This window comes from Rutilus rutilus (genome assembly GCF_951802725.1).
Source record: "Rutilus rutilus genome assembly, chromosome: 2".
In the NCBI taxonomy this organism is placed as follows: domain Eukaryota; kingdom Metazoa; phylum Chordata; class Actinopteri; order Cypriniformes; family Leuciscidae; genus Rutilus; species Rutilus rutilus.
The window spans coordinates 51949936-51965311 of NC_140210.1; the positions used below are offsets into that span (position 1 = coordinate 51949936).

General features: G+C 37.0%; 2 long non-coding RNA genes across 4 annotated transcripts; one reads left to right on the forward strand and one right to left on the reverse strand.

The window, feature by feature from the left end:
- The first annotated feature begins 4230 nt into the window (after positions 1–4230).
- Positions 4231–7632, forward strand: LOC311283899. 3 transcript variants are annotated; one of them, XR_014626137.1, is made up of 5 exons: positions 4231–4484; positions 5214–5315; positions 6036–6157; positions 6262–6427; positions 7219–7632. It is a non-coding gene; the product is annotated as an uncharacterized lncRNA (long non-coding RNA). The 3 variants fall into 3 exon arrangements; XR_014626138.1 differs by having other exon boundaries at positions 4233–4484; positions 6312–6427; XR_014626139.1 differs by having other exon boundaries at positions 4233–4484; positions 6315–6427.
- Positions 7633–9194: 1562 nt separating this feature from the next.
- LOC311283906 lies at positions 9195–11793 on the reverse strand. Its single transcript, XR_014626141.1, has 3 exons — positions 11437–11793; positions 10678–10779; positions 9195–10029 (listed from the first exon to the last, which is right to left on the reverse strand). It is a non-coding gene; the product is annotated as an uncharacterized lncRNA (long non-coding RNA).
- Between the last annotated feature and the right edge of the window lie 3583 nt (positions 11794–15376).

The following is a 15376-nucleotide window of genomic DNA, read 5'->3' on the forward strand; positions in this document are numbered from 1 at the left end:
AGTGATGTCAGGTGGCTATGTATCAACTTGCCAAGTCCTTCAGCATCCTCGGAAATACTGGATAAGTTGCCGAACATATCAAAAACACCCCGGTTGATGCGCCATGCCCAGGTTTCCAGCTTGGCTTTAAATCCCACGATTTTATCCGCCAACCTGAATGTGTCAGCCATCCTCCCCTGCATTGTCAGGTTCAAGTCGTTCAAGGCCATGAAAATGTCACTCAAGTAGGCCAGTTTTGCGAGCCAGCTCTTGTCACTGAAGTGCGCTGCTAAGGGTGATTTCTTGTCGGAGAGGAATTTCTGTAATTCCTCTCTTAGCTCAAACACTCGTGTTAGGGCCTTCCCTTTGGACATCCACGTAACTTCTGTATGTAGAAGCAGGCGCTTGTGATCAGCATCCATGTCCTCACACAATAATTCAAACAAACGTGTATTCAGGGCATGAGCTTTGATGTGGTTAATGACACGTATAGCATCATTAAGGACCGCGTGGAGCTCTGGAGACATCTTCTTGCTTGCCAGCATCTCTGCACAGCAAAAACTCCAGTGTTAAATTAACACTCCTGGGAGTGTATATGAGTCCACACTCAAAAGTGTAAAGTGTTAAAATATGAGTGTTAAATTAACACTCAAGAGTGTTAAAGTTAATGAGATAAGTAAGTGATTAATTTAGTGATGATTGAGCATTATTGAAGACACCTGATGTTAACAAGCAGAATCACTGAAGGAGAAAATCACAAATTGTAAGTTACCATTATGGTGATGGGTGTTTGCTTTAGTTGGGCTCTTGACCCTTATATGTTTACTTTAAATTTTATTTGTTTGCTGTTATTGATTTATAACAGTCAGATGAACAAAGAGACAATGTGATCTGATGGTGTTGGTTATGTTTTGACATAATCATGTTGTGATCCGTAAAACAAAACTTATGAGATGGCTTACCTTGTTAATTACAGCAGCTCTGTGATTCTACAGCACATGATTTTCAGTATTTTTCATATAATCCAAAAATATTTCATAATCATTTTTCTGATCAAAAGACTTTCAAATGAATTTATTTAGAAACACAGACATCAATAATCAGCCTGTGAATCTCAACAATGGTGACAATAATAAAGCATGTTGCAGTGTCTGCCACCAATCACAACTCATTAATGGCTCCCATCATGCATTGCGGTATGAATAAATTATGATCTGAATTGTCTATGTAATTTACTTTTCCTAATTGAATATTCTGCTCGTCACCATTGTTGAGATGCATAGACTGAATCTTGACGTCTGTGTGTGCCTACAAGAAAGTTTTTTTTTTTCAAATCAACTTTTAAGAAATCCTTTGTATTATATCTAAAATTCTGGATATTTATGCAGATTCACAGTTATGCTGTAATCAACAACATAAATCTAAGTCAGAAATAAGGATCTTAATGAGTTCAGTGATCATTTTCAAATGATGATTGTCATAATATAACCAACACCATCAGATCACTTTTTCTCTTTGTTCATCGGGCAGTTATAAGATACAACAGCCAAACAAAATTTAAAGTAAATGTATAAGTGTCAAGAGCCCGACTAAAGCAAACACTGATCACCATAATGGTAACTTACAATTTGTGATTTTCTCCTTCAGTGATTCTGCTTGTTAACATCAGGTGTCTTCAATAATGATCAATCATCACTAAACTAATCACTTAATTAGCTCATTAACTTTAACACTCTTGAGTGTTAATTTAACACTCATATTTTAACACTTTACACTCTTGAGTGTGGACTCATATACACTCCCAGGAGTGTTAATTTAACACTGCAGTTTTTGCTGTGTGGGTGGATCATGCAGTGAGTTGCCTCACATTCTGGCGCAACTTCTTTCACTCTGGCAGTGAACCCTGACAACCGGCCGGTCATCGCGGCAGCCCCGTCAGTGCAGACACACACACAAAACTTTCATTCCAGTCTGCCTGTAACATATTCATTCAATACTTGGAATAATTTGGAGCCGGTGGTTGTGCTTGGAAGTGAAAGACAACAGAGCAATTCTTCCTGCACCTCATCTTGATGCACATAAACTAACATGATCGCCTTATTTTCCACGTCAGTCGATTCGTCCACTTGAACTGCATACCACGGCGATGCTTTTAATCTGCCCAACAGCTGCCCCTCAATATCCTCAGCCATATCATCAATTCTCCTGGCAACAGTATTGTCAGATAGTGGAACATGTCCCAGCTTGCTAGCTGCTTTTCCCCCCAAAAGTTCCCGACAAATATCTTTTGCAGCAGGCAAAATTAGTTCTTCTCCGATTATTTTTTAGCTTTAGCTATTTGGTGAGCAACAAGATATGATGCCTTTGTTGAAGCTACGTTTACTGAAGTTGACGATATTAAAACTTGCCGCTGAGCGTCCAACTCACGTTTCTTTCTTTCGAAAAACTCCTCTGTTTTGTCCTTGAGAGTTGGGTGTTTGGTGGTTAAGTGCCTCTGAAGTTTTGACGTCTTCATTGCTTCATTTCTCCACAAACAACACACAATGGATTTGGCACCACGGAATCGCCTATTGCTGTAAATCCATACTTAATATAGGATGCATCGTATTTACAATTGAAGCTTGACTTGCTTTTCCTTTTTCCGCTATTTTTGGGGTCATCGCCCTTTCTTTTGCTGGAACAGTCCGCGATTAAATGGGCCATGATGGAAGTTTGCTGGGTCCCGGTCAGATAACAATTATGTTCAGAACCAATGAGACGCTAAGCAATCGCAAGGCGCTCAAAGAAACACATTTTAGTCTATTTATTGTTTATGTTTTGGATTAAATAACATGACATGTCATAGCACTTTGAAAAAAAAAAACAAAAAAACATTATTATTAGTAAAAAATACTAACGGCCCACATACCTAAAAGATATCAAAGCATAATATATAATTTCTATAGGCTACAGGCCTATACAATTACTTGTTAATTATGTTAAAATATGTAGATTACTTTTACTGTTTATATATGCTGCTTATACTATTTATTTAAACTGCTTTTATTTATATTCCATTGCAGCTTTAAACAGGTCTAAGGAGTTTGTTGTTTTCATGTAGCCTTGGCCAACCTGGTCTCACAGGATTCCGTGAAATGTCCACGGGCCCTTAACTCAAAATCCGTGGAGCCATCACGGAATCGCCCCAAATTCCGTGATGCTGCCACGGATATTACTCCAATGCAAGTCAATGACACTGACCTTCCGTGGTCCACACACGGATACCCGTTTCAATGACGGAGTACAGATCTCACTCAACGGACGTGCTTTCTCATTTGGAAACGCAACATTTGAAGTATTTGTTTATTTTCCAACATTAAATGCCATAATGACGTTAACCTGACTGTTAGCTATTGCATTGTCCTGTCATCATAAAATTTCGGTTTGTTTTAGTTAGCCTAATCAAAGTCCCGTGATGGCACCACGGACCTCAACAACCTGACCTCACTCATGGACGTTGTAATGTTGCTGGCTTGTTTAGGAATTTATAAGCTTTATGTCGACTGTGTTGCAATGGCATGTAATTAACTTGACATTTTGTCTCGTCCTGTCATCATAAAATCCAGTTTGATGGCGTTTTACACCTATTGCTCGTTTGGCTATAGTCAGAACTAAAATCTGTGACAGGAGCACGGAGTGAGTCTGTGGTGAGACCACGGATAACTCCAACGCGCAAGTCAATGACACTCATCTTCCGTGGTCCACACACGGAGACCCGTTTCAATGACAGAGAACAGATCTCACTCAACGGACGTGCTTTCTCATTTGGAAACACAACATTTTAAGTATTTATTTCTTTTCCAACACCAAATACCATAAAGACTTTAACCTCTCTGTTATTGTAGCTATTGCATTGTCCTGCCATCATAAAAATTCAATCTGATTCTGTTAGCCAAACAAGTCCCGTGATGGCACCACGGACCTCAACAACCTGACCTCACTCACTGGATGGTGTGATGTTGCTCACTTGTTTAGACACTTGAAAGCTTTATGTCGACTGTGTTGCAATTTTGTCTTGTCCTGTCATCATAAAATCCAGTTTGATGGCGTTTTACACCTATTGCTTGCTTGGCTAGTCAGATCTAAAATCTGTGATAGGAGCACGGATTGAGTCTGTGGTGAGACCACGGATAACTCCAACGTTCGTGATATGGTCACGTAATTTAATCTATTGATTCATGCCACGGACACGTTTATTTCGTTATTTTTCGTCTTTCGTGATCACAGCTCGATTATTTCTGCCTGTCGGCTTCAGCAGAGAAGCTGTTTAATATATTTTAGTTGTATTGAAGTTGTATTTTTTTTTTAATGTTATTATTTCTGTCTTATTGCCAGGGAAGCTGGATTGCTTTGCTGTTTATTGATATTTTTTAAAATTATATTTTATCAGTAGGAAATCGCGCTGAAGAAGTCTCGTTCCGAACACATCGCGATATTTGGCATCAGTTCACGTGTGTCAGCTGTTGGTAAGTAGTAAATAAATACCTAAATACGCTGTCCTAATAATGTGTGATATAATGTCTTTTCTGTTTGTCGATATTTATCTGCCATTTCCACGGAGACTTTGCGTTTCATTGCTTTCTAATTCAAAATAGGGTGATTAAACACTGCCTGTCACGTGACGTGCTATAGGCCTAGATATTCATATCAGATTAAAAATAGTACAATTAGTTCCAAAGTTGTATTTGTAGTAGAAGCACAGTAAAAACAACACTTACCATGCTTTTACCACAGTAACATTAGTTTTACTGTGATAAGTGTAGTAAAAAGACAGTAATCACAAAACTTACCATGCTTTTACCACACTATTGGTAGTTTTAATGTGATACTTATTGTAAATGCACAGTAACCACAACACTTACCATGCTTTTACCACAGTAACCCTAGTTTTACTGTGATAGGGTGTGGTAAAAGGACAGTAACCACAAAACTTACCATGCTTTAAACCTCAGTAACCTTAGTTTTACTGTGATTGGTGTAGTAAAGGACAGTAATCACAAAATTTACCATGCTTTTATCTCTGTATTGATAGTTTTAAAGTGATATTTGTTGTAAATGCATATTAACCACAACACTTGCCATGCTTTTAATGCTTTATAATGTAACATCCAATATTTGTAAGGTAAATCAGTACTTTTTCCTTTAAATAATCCTATATATTATACATAATGATATTTTCTTTTCTCTTTTTACAGCTGAAAAGACCAAAAGGGCCTTTCAGACTCAGTCGGCCCATTATTGTTTGAGGAGAAGTAAACGGAGGAGACGGAAAGCTGCAAAGGCAAATATTCACAATGGTATGTCTTGGTTTTAACCCTAAATCAAACATTTTATCAAGCATTTGTTGTTTCTTAAAACTTCTCTCACAAAACCCATAGCCCAATCAGTACAAACATAGTCTGAAAGTCTTAATAATTCACAAGATTTAACAAGTTGTCAAATTTGTATGATACTCGATTGTACGAGTATACAAATATGTATATTTGTACTCGTACAATCCTGCAGCTTTTACTCCTAGTGCTGTCATTGGCTACTGCCTCAATTCCTGTACATATTTATCGCGATATTTGTAAATCAGTTGTGCCACTTCTTGGAAAGTTGTCGGATGTCCCACACACTGTCAGAAAGTTTATATTAATTGCAAATTGGTCCCCGTCTGTTTATGTTCCAGTGATACATGATGTCTCCCCACACCTCATAACCTACCTGTTTGCAAGAGTGGAAAAGCTTATTTGACTTGTCACATTTCATCAGATACTCGATTATTTTGTCATAATCAGAACAGTTACACTGCTGATAACTGTCCCGTTTGCATGTAAATCATGTTCATATGATTATTGCTTGCTATTAAAGACATACTTTTATTCATAGAAATGCCCACATATCAGTGAACTTATAACATAAAAATGCTTTTAACATTTAATTATGCAACACTCTTTACAGAAAACATATCATACAGTTATAAACTGACTATTTGCAAGTAATGTATTAAAATTACCTTCCTTTCTGTTTTGCAGGATTACTTAGTCCTTTTTTTTAAAGCTCTACCAATATCAAACTCAACAGCTCTTTAAGAGCCAACCATTACCAGAGCTACTACTGAGTCGCAGCGAATCTTGCCGTGATCAGCCCTTCCCAGGTGAAGTTTCTAGAATATTGCAATCAGTTTTTACTCATCAAATGTTCTCTCCTGAATCATATGGTAAATTAACTTATTTAATACTGTCTTAATTTATGTTTCAGGAACAATAGTAATTGCACATAGAGTAAGTCGAGACTTTCTTGTTTTACAGCAGAGAAGGAATACCAGTCCTTATATCAACGCAAGCTAATCGAATAAGTCCTTTGTTTCGGGTGAGGAAGGAACATCTGGTGCCCAAAGAAGACAGAAAGGTGTGTGAGTCCATTGGTATGTCTTGAATTAAAACAATGCTATAAAATGTAGTACATAATTTGATGTTGACAATTTTACATTGTACAGGTTATCACTTGGTTTTTGACCAAGTGAAGCTCTTGAAACAAGTGACAGAAGAGCATGTTGTCTGGAAAGAAATCAAGCATCACTGGCAAAGGCTCAAAAGAGACAATGCCTTTCTTAAAAATCTTTTAAAATAGGTTGCTGTTGATATGGGTAAAACTGTTTTTGTTCAGTACTTAGCTTATATTATGTGCTCCAATATTATATTTTATATATACACATATACATATACATATATATATAATTAACCTCAAAAAGTAGAATGCAAAGGGCCAGAGTTGCCTGTTCCTTACATAAATTTACAAAGCAGCAGTCAGTACATTATATAATATACACATTGAAGTATTATATATATATATATATATATATATATATATATATATAATACTTCAATGTGTATATTATATAATGTACTGACTGCTGCTTTGTAAATTTATGTAAGGAACAGGCAACTCTGGCCCTTTGCATTCTACTTTTTGAGGTTAATTAAGAGTTAACCTCCAACCCTAATCGAGCACATCTGAAAATTGTAACCAAAGTCTTCAGGTTTATTTCTAGACAATAGGCAGGAGGGTTTGAGGTCGGAGCTAAATCTGCAGGACAGTGGACGCTGAGGGCCAGAGTAAACCATCGCTGCTTTAAATAACGCAGAACATAAGCTGACCCGACTATCCATTAAACAACTTCATTTGAATGGTTTCTGTTTTCTGTTTTACTTTCAGACCAGGACTGGAGAACGCCTGACAATGGGATGTTGAGACTTCTTCCTCTGGTTGAGAAAAAGCTACACCACATCAGTGATCACATCTTCTGTTCTTCTGTTCTTCAACTGAACAAACTGTTTAGACGAAGAAGAAGAACATGAACACGATAGAGACATGTACAGGGAAGAACAAGAAACCAGTTTAGCTGTGATAATGAATCATTATTTTCCAACACAATATCAAATCTGTTTTCTGTAGGTGACTAAATATGATTCTCTGGCACTAATTTTATGGCTTCAGCAGCTGTGAATGGACTATTATGATGTTAATGTATTTTTGAAGACACATTTTTATTTATCTTGAATCTCATTTGTCTTTATGCTACTTTATTAACTTTATGCTTTGTTCTCTAATAAAGTGTTGTTTAATAAAGTTTGGTGACTATTGTGTATTGAAAGTGCTGTTTGGTACAGTAAATAGACATTTTTATTTGAGAAATTTTAATTTCTTATTTCTTTAGTTTAATTAATTAAAAAATAACTAGGCCTACATATAATGAATAACTTATAAATTACTACATATAATTAATGACCATGATTCTTTTACTTGGGACATAAAAAAATGTAGATCTGGTTAATGATATCTGGGACAACAATGCAACAAAAGTTGCACATACTTGCATGTATGCCAGTTTGCAGTGAAATAAAAGGAAGCTATGTGAATAACAAGAGGCTACAGTGGGCTATCTTGCTATAAATACTTAACGCTTAATTGAAGATGATCCATGTTGATCATTCTAGCACATCTACAAGTGCTTTTTGAATGAAAGCATATATCACTGATGTCAGGCATATAAGCAGCAATCAGAGGGGGTGAAAAGGAAATGTTGGCACTGTTTTTTTGTTGTTTTACTGAATGGTGCATTATCCTTGTGTAATAGTAATAGTATGTGTAGATCTGTGTAGATTGTATGGCCCAGCAATGGCCCCCAGAAGAGCAAACAAATGCACATTTCAAATGGCTGTTAGTGCATTTAGTGTATCAAAGAGAAAATCAGCAGGACGACTGCTTATGCTATGTATAATAAATAATGTTGGCCACAGTTTTCATCTATATATGGAAAGCTGGCATAAAGGTTATTTTTAAAGTGCTCACAGTAAAATGTCAAATTTTAGCCTGTCCCTCATATATGTCATTAAGGTTTGCACAATGAAGATATCCAGTTGTCCATTAAATATATTATTTATTTAACATTTATTGTTTTATTACTAAACGTTTCATACTACATTACCCACATATCTCTGTCATTCTATCAATGGAACAGGAAACACTGTCCTGTAGTTCATTGAAATGTGCAGACATGCTTAGGGTTAGGGTTAGGATCTCGGTAAAGGAGTAATTTCTCACATTATAGAGACACTTTATAGTTAGCTTAATGTATAACTAATGTAATAATAACACCAAACCATACTTTGTAACATGAAGCGCCAGTTTATATGGGTTAAACGATTGTCCAATCACAGCGAGTTCTGCGATAAAGTCTCAGCCAATAAAAACCCAGCTGAACAAATGCATCACACTTACATGCCCATTTATGGCAAATGATGACAGATCTCTTCTGGTTCTGGCTGCAGGGATAGATAAATATTTAATATTTAGGCTGTTAAACATGTATTATGTCTAATTAAATTATAAAGCTCATATTTAAAAACAAATTCTCCTTTGTGTGGTCACCATCCAAAAACGAGTTCACATGATCAATGACACAAATTTGCTCATTTGATTAGACTGATGCATAAAAACATTTGAAAGAGAAACTTTTTTCTAAGCAATGTCCTACAGCAGGGTAGTTTTGCTGTATTTTAATTAAAGATAATTGCATGTAGGCCTACTAAAGTGTTTCTAACATTTACAGTGTATGTATAGTCAAAGATATATCAATTATATTCAAATAAATGTAACAAAAGCACAATGAATGGACACAATTTTGAAAGCTTATTCCAATATTTAATGTCAAACTGTTTAAAGACAAATGTAGTGCCAAAACTACTGCACAACAGTATAAAAATCAGTTAATTAAAAATATCCAGATACAGGGGCAATCTATTATAGTGACACATACATTAACGTTAAAAAAAATTGCTATGATGAAGTTATATATTTACAAACCAAAGGATGAGATTCAACTTTGTTATGTGAAAATACATTTGTTTCGTCGCTTTAAAGAACAAATAGGCAAAAACATAAGCGCAACATTTTACATTCTCAACTTTCATTCTATATCCTTGTGATTATTGGTCACTTTTATTGTAACTATGCAATAAATATGTCCTTTAGCAAAACACCTGATGAACACTGACACTTTTTTATAAAGGCATTAGGCAGAAATCAAGTACAGTTTATGAAGCTGAAAAGAGAAAACAAAATGCTTTAACAATATGGAAAAAGATAAATCACTATATTCAATATTGGTTCTGCATATATCAAAGAGATCCTGAGGAGGAATGGGACTCCACATGAAGACTTTCAGAAACTGTGACAGAGCAAAGGGTGCACCTCGCTGGACACATCCTACACATGCCCAAACAACAACACCCAAACACAGTGATGAAGTGGACACCACCAGGAGGATGCAGGAGACAGGGAAGACCAAGGAAGACACAGAGACAGATGTTTCACGAAGACCTGAAGAATGTCAGTGTCCCATGGGAAGATGTGGAGAACTTGGCCACGGATCGAATACGTTGGAGGACACTTGTTGAACAATGTGCCCAGCACAGGACTTGATGATGACGTTGTGAGTTTATCCATAAACGTGGGATATGTTTTCTGTAAAGAGTGTTGCATAATTAAATGTTAAAAGCATTTTTATGTTATAAGTTCACTGATATGTGGGCATTTCTATGAATAAAAGTATGTCTTTAATAGCAAGCAATAATAATATGAACATGATTTACATGCAAACGGGACAGTTATCAGCAGTGTAACTGTTCTGATTATGACAAAATAATCGAGTATCTGATGAAATGTGACAAGTCAGATAAGCTTTTCCACTCTTGCAAACAGGTAGGTTATGAGGTGTGGGGAGACATCATGTATCACTGGAACATAAACAGACGGGGACCAATTTGCAATTAATATAAACTTTCTGACAGTGTGTGGGACATCCGACAACTTTCCAAGAAGTGGCGCAACTGATTTACAAATATCGTGATAAATATGTACAGGAATTGAGGCAGTAGCCAATGACAGCACTAGGAGTAAAAGCTGCAGGATTGTACGAGTATACAAATATACATATTTGTATACTCGTACAATCGAGTATCATACGAATTTGACAACTTGTTAAATCTCGTAAATTATTAAAACTTGCAGACTATGTTTGTACTGATTGGGCTATGGGTTTTGTGAGAGAAGTTTTAAAAAACAACAAATGCTTGATAAAATGTTTGATTTAGGGTTAAAACCAAGACATACCATTGTGAATATTTGCCTTTGCAGCTTTCCGTCTCCTCCGTTTACTTCTCCTCAAACAATAATGGGCCGACTGAGTCTGAAAGGCCCTTTTGGTCTTTTCAGCTGTAAAAAGAGAAAAGAAAATATCATTATGTATAATATATAGGATTATTTAAAGGAAAAAGTACTGATTTACCTTACAAATATTGGATGTTACATTATAACGCATTAAAAGCATGGCAAGTGTTGTGGTTAATATGCATTTACATCAAATATCATTTTAAAACTATCAATACAGAGGTAAAAGCATGGTAAGTTTTGTGGTTACTGTCCTTTTACCACACCCTATCACAGTAAAACTAGGGTTACTGTGGTTAAAGCATGGTAAGTGTTGTGGTTACTGTGCATTTACAATAAGTATCACATTAAAACTACCAATAGTGTGGTAAAAGCATGGTAAGTTTTGTGATTACTGTCTTTTTACTACACTTATCACAGTAAAACTAATGTTACTGTGGTAAAAGCATGGTAAGTGTTGTTTTTACTGTGCTTCTACTACAAATACAACTTTGGAACTAATTGTACTATTTTTAATCTGATATGAATATCTAGGCCTATAGCACGTCACGTGACAGGCAGTGTTTAATCACCCTATTTTGAATTAGAAAGCAATGAAACGCAAAGTCTCCGTGGAAATGGCAGATAAATATCGACAAACAGAAAAGACATTATATCACACATTATTAGGACAGCGTATTTAGGTATTTATTTACTACTTACCAACAGCTGACACACGTGAACTGATGCCAAATATCGCGATGTGTTCGGAAGGAGACTTCTTCAGCGCGATTTCCTACTGATAAAATATAATTTTAAAAAATATCAATAAACAGCAAAGCAATCCAGCTTCCCTGGCAATAAGACAGAAATAATAACATAAAAAAAAATACAACTTCAATACAACTAAAATATATTAAACAGCTTCTCTGCTGAAGCCGACAGGCAGAAATAATCGAGCTGTGATCACGAAAGACGAAAAATAACGAAATAAACGTGTCCGTGGCACGAATCAATAGATAAAATTACGTGACCATATCACGGACGTTGGAGTTATCCGTGGTCTCACCACAGACTCAATCCGTGCTCCTATCACAGATTTTAGATCTAACTAGCCAAGCAAGCAATATGTGTAAAACGCCATCAAACTGGATTTTATGATGACAGGACAAGACAAAACTGCAACACAGTCGACATAAAGCTTTCAAGTGTCTAAACAAGTGAGCAACATCACACCATCCAGTGAGTGAGGTCAGGTTGTTGAGGTCCGTGGTGCCATCACGGGACTTCAGTTAGGCTAACAAAATCAGATTGAATTTTTATGATGGCAGGACAATGCAATAGCTACAATAACAGAGAGGTTAAAGTCTTTATGGTATTTGGTGTTGGAAAAGAAATAAATACTTAAAATGTTGTGTTTCCAAATGAGAAAGCACGTCCGTTGAGTGAGATCTGTTCTCTGTCATTGAAACGGGTCTCCGTGTGTGGACCACGGAAGATGAGTGTCATTGACTTGCGCGTTGGAGTTATCCGTGGTCTCACCACAGACTCACTCCGTGCTCCTGTCACAGATTTTAGTTCTGACTATAGCCAAACGAGCAATAGGTGTAAAACGCCATCAAACTGGATTTTATGATGACAGGACGAGACAAAATGTCAAGTTAATTACATGCCATTGCAACACAGTCGACATAAAGCTTATAAGTTCCTAAACAAGCCAGCAACATTACAACGTCCATGAGTGAGGTCAGGTTGTTGAGGTCCGTGGTGTCATCACGGGACTTTGATTAGGCTAACTGAAACAAACCGAAATTTTATGATGACAGGACAATGCAATAGCTAACAGTCAGGTTAACGTCATTATGGCATTTAATGTTGGAAAATAAACAAATACTTCAAATGTTGCGTTTCCAAATGAGAAAGCACGTCCGTTGAGTGAGATCTGTACTCCGTCATTGAAACGGGTATCCGTGTGTGGACCACGGAAGGTCAGTGTCATTGACTTGCATTGGAGTAATATCCGTGGCCACATCACGGAATTTGGGGCGATTCCGTGATGGCTCCACGGATTTTGAGTTAAGGGCCCGTGGACATTTCACGGAATCCTGTGAGACCAGGTTGCCTTGGCAACTAGCCGGCCTGAATAATATACACATAAGTGAAACTTGTTGAACTCACCTCAACATGTATTTTACAATCATTTGTAAAAATGAAGTCACTGTTACAAACTGTACAGCGTGCAAGACTGTCATAACATTTTACTCTTATAAGACGGGTACACTTTCTTGTAGTCTGGCGTAAAATGTGTCTTACTGTGCGTTCACACCACCGCCGGCGAGAGCGTTTTCATTTTCAATGCGAGTCGGCAGCGAGAGCGTTGAGAAGAGTTGAAGTCGGGTCAGTTGAAGATTGAATAGTTGAAGGCGGTTCGGCGGCAGCCAATCGTGTTTCTGCACAAATGAACCAATCCTGAGCTCTGTGGGCGGAGCCACTGATGATTGACAGGGATCATCAGTGATGAGTCACTAAAATAGATTTATTTCTGCATAGTTAAAGGTGCTCTAAGCGATGTCATGCATTTTTTAGGCCAAAACATTTTTTGTCACATAAAGCAAAGAGCATTTTCCTCACTCTCCGCTCGCTGCCTGTCCCCTGAACACACACGGTCTCTGTAGACACCACCGGCTCCATAAACGGCATCAATAACAAACTGGGCTCACCCGCACCACTCATCCACTGTTTGTTATGAATTTGAATGTTCATTTATAGGCTATTGACAACTTTGACTATATTTGTTTTACGACGCCGCCGTTGTTTATGCTCAATGGGAAACGCGAAGCTAACGTTATCTTGCTATTATTGCGTCCTTGTATGGGAGCTATAGTTATTTTGTGCACTCATAATACAGAGATTGATGGAAACGCAACAAGTGTCTGTCGTTGTTTTAATATTTCTATGTTCCCCTTTTCAGTGGGAGACTACACAGTCACGTATATAGTTCTGCAGTCAGACACATCTCGTCTCATATGTGCTCGTTCAATCCCTCAAACTGCCACCAGAGGTCACCATCTCCTGCGACTGACATCAACCTTGATGAGCCTCACCTGTAAATCACTATCATTCATCTTCATTCATCCTCACAATTATACATCTTCAAATTACAGAAAAAGATCATCATTTTTCTTTCAGTAGGTTTAGTTCAGTAATGTTGTTCTCTTGTTGAGGGAGGGACTGTGATGTGTCTGTCGCTGGGTGTTAATAAACAGTGTTAACCACACAAAGTCCTTCACTGTAAAGCTAAAGTGCTTGTGTTAAAACAGTCTGTCATTTGGTTGCTGTTGATCTGATGAGCTTCAACACGGTAAGACAAACACACTCTTGCTTAAATGAAACTGATGATTATTGCTCATATAACATATTACATGAGAAATGTTAAGAATAGGGTGATTTACATATACTTGTTTAAATGATGAATATATTAAGGCAAGTATTCATTAGGGACTGTTCGTTTTTTATTTAAGGGGCTACCGGAGGAGTTTTGAGATCAAATAGACTTGACCCTCCCTTCGCCAGCAATACATTTTTCTATGACCCTCCAAAATGAATGTGAAAAAATCCATGACCCTCCTGATAATTTATTGATTACTTCTGTACTGGTTTGCGCTTGGCAAAGATGTTCAGATAGCCATTGTTTTTTTACAACCATGACAAACGACTTACGCCCGTTTCACACATACTCCGTTTGCAGTGCGTATGCGGTGCGTCTTTTTTCCTGTAGATGTTAACAGGTCAGAGCTTTCACACTGAACACGGCTGCAGTCCGTCAATGCATTCCAGGTTTCGGTGCGTATACAGCAGTGAAGCGATCGTTTCCGCACCGAGTCTATTTCTGCTGCGTTGCACGCGCTGAATTAAAGTGACAGTGGTCAAAATGAACACAAATTGACATGAAAATATAACAATCTCACCATAAATGCATTTAATTAAATATGACTATTTTTCACAGTCATCCATTTACTTTAAGAGAGGGGTAAAGCAAGGGAAACTACAATTTACCTCAACAAGGCGACATACAGTAATGAACAACACTCGTCTCATTCGTGGAGGTGGAAAAACAAGTTTACAATATGAGATACAATATTTATTGTATTCAAATTGAAATAGAAAAGGCATGAGAGTTGGCTGTTTTTGTCAATTTTAACTTTTAATTTAAAATGTTTGCGTTTTAAAATTTTAATATAAGTACATGGTTAAATATTTTACCACTTGCTTGAGCAACTTAATATATAAATCTATATAGAAGTAATGCATTGAATAATACGTTGTTTAAATTGTGTTTAAACGTGAATACATCTATTAAAGAGTGTATGTGTATAGAGAGAATCGCAATGCTGACAACGTTTTTTTTTTATAAAAGTTGCTGATAAAGTAAAATGGTGAGTATGTGTTTGTGGTACAGCCGCGGATCAGTTACACACTGCAAACGCAGCATATGTGAAAGCACTATAGCGTGCTGCTCCTCCACCGCATACGCACTCCACACGGAGTATGTGTGAAACAGGCATTAACCTCTGCTTTCTCATCTTACACATCACACTCCACTGTTATGGTGGCCATTTCAGTAGATTTACTCACTAACATTGTTGTGGAAACATAATAAGCA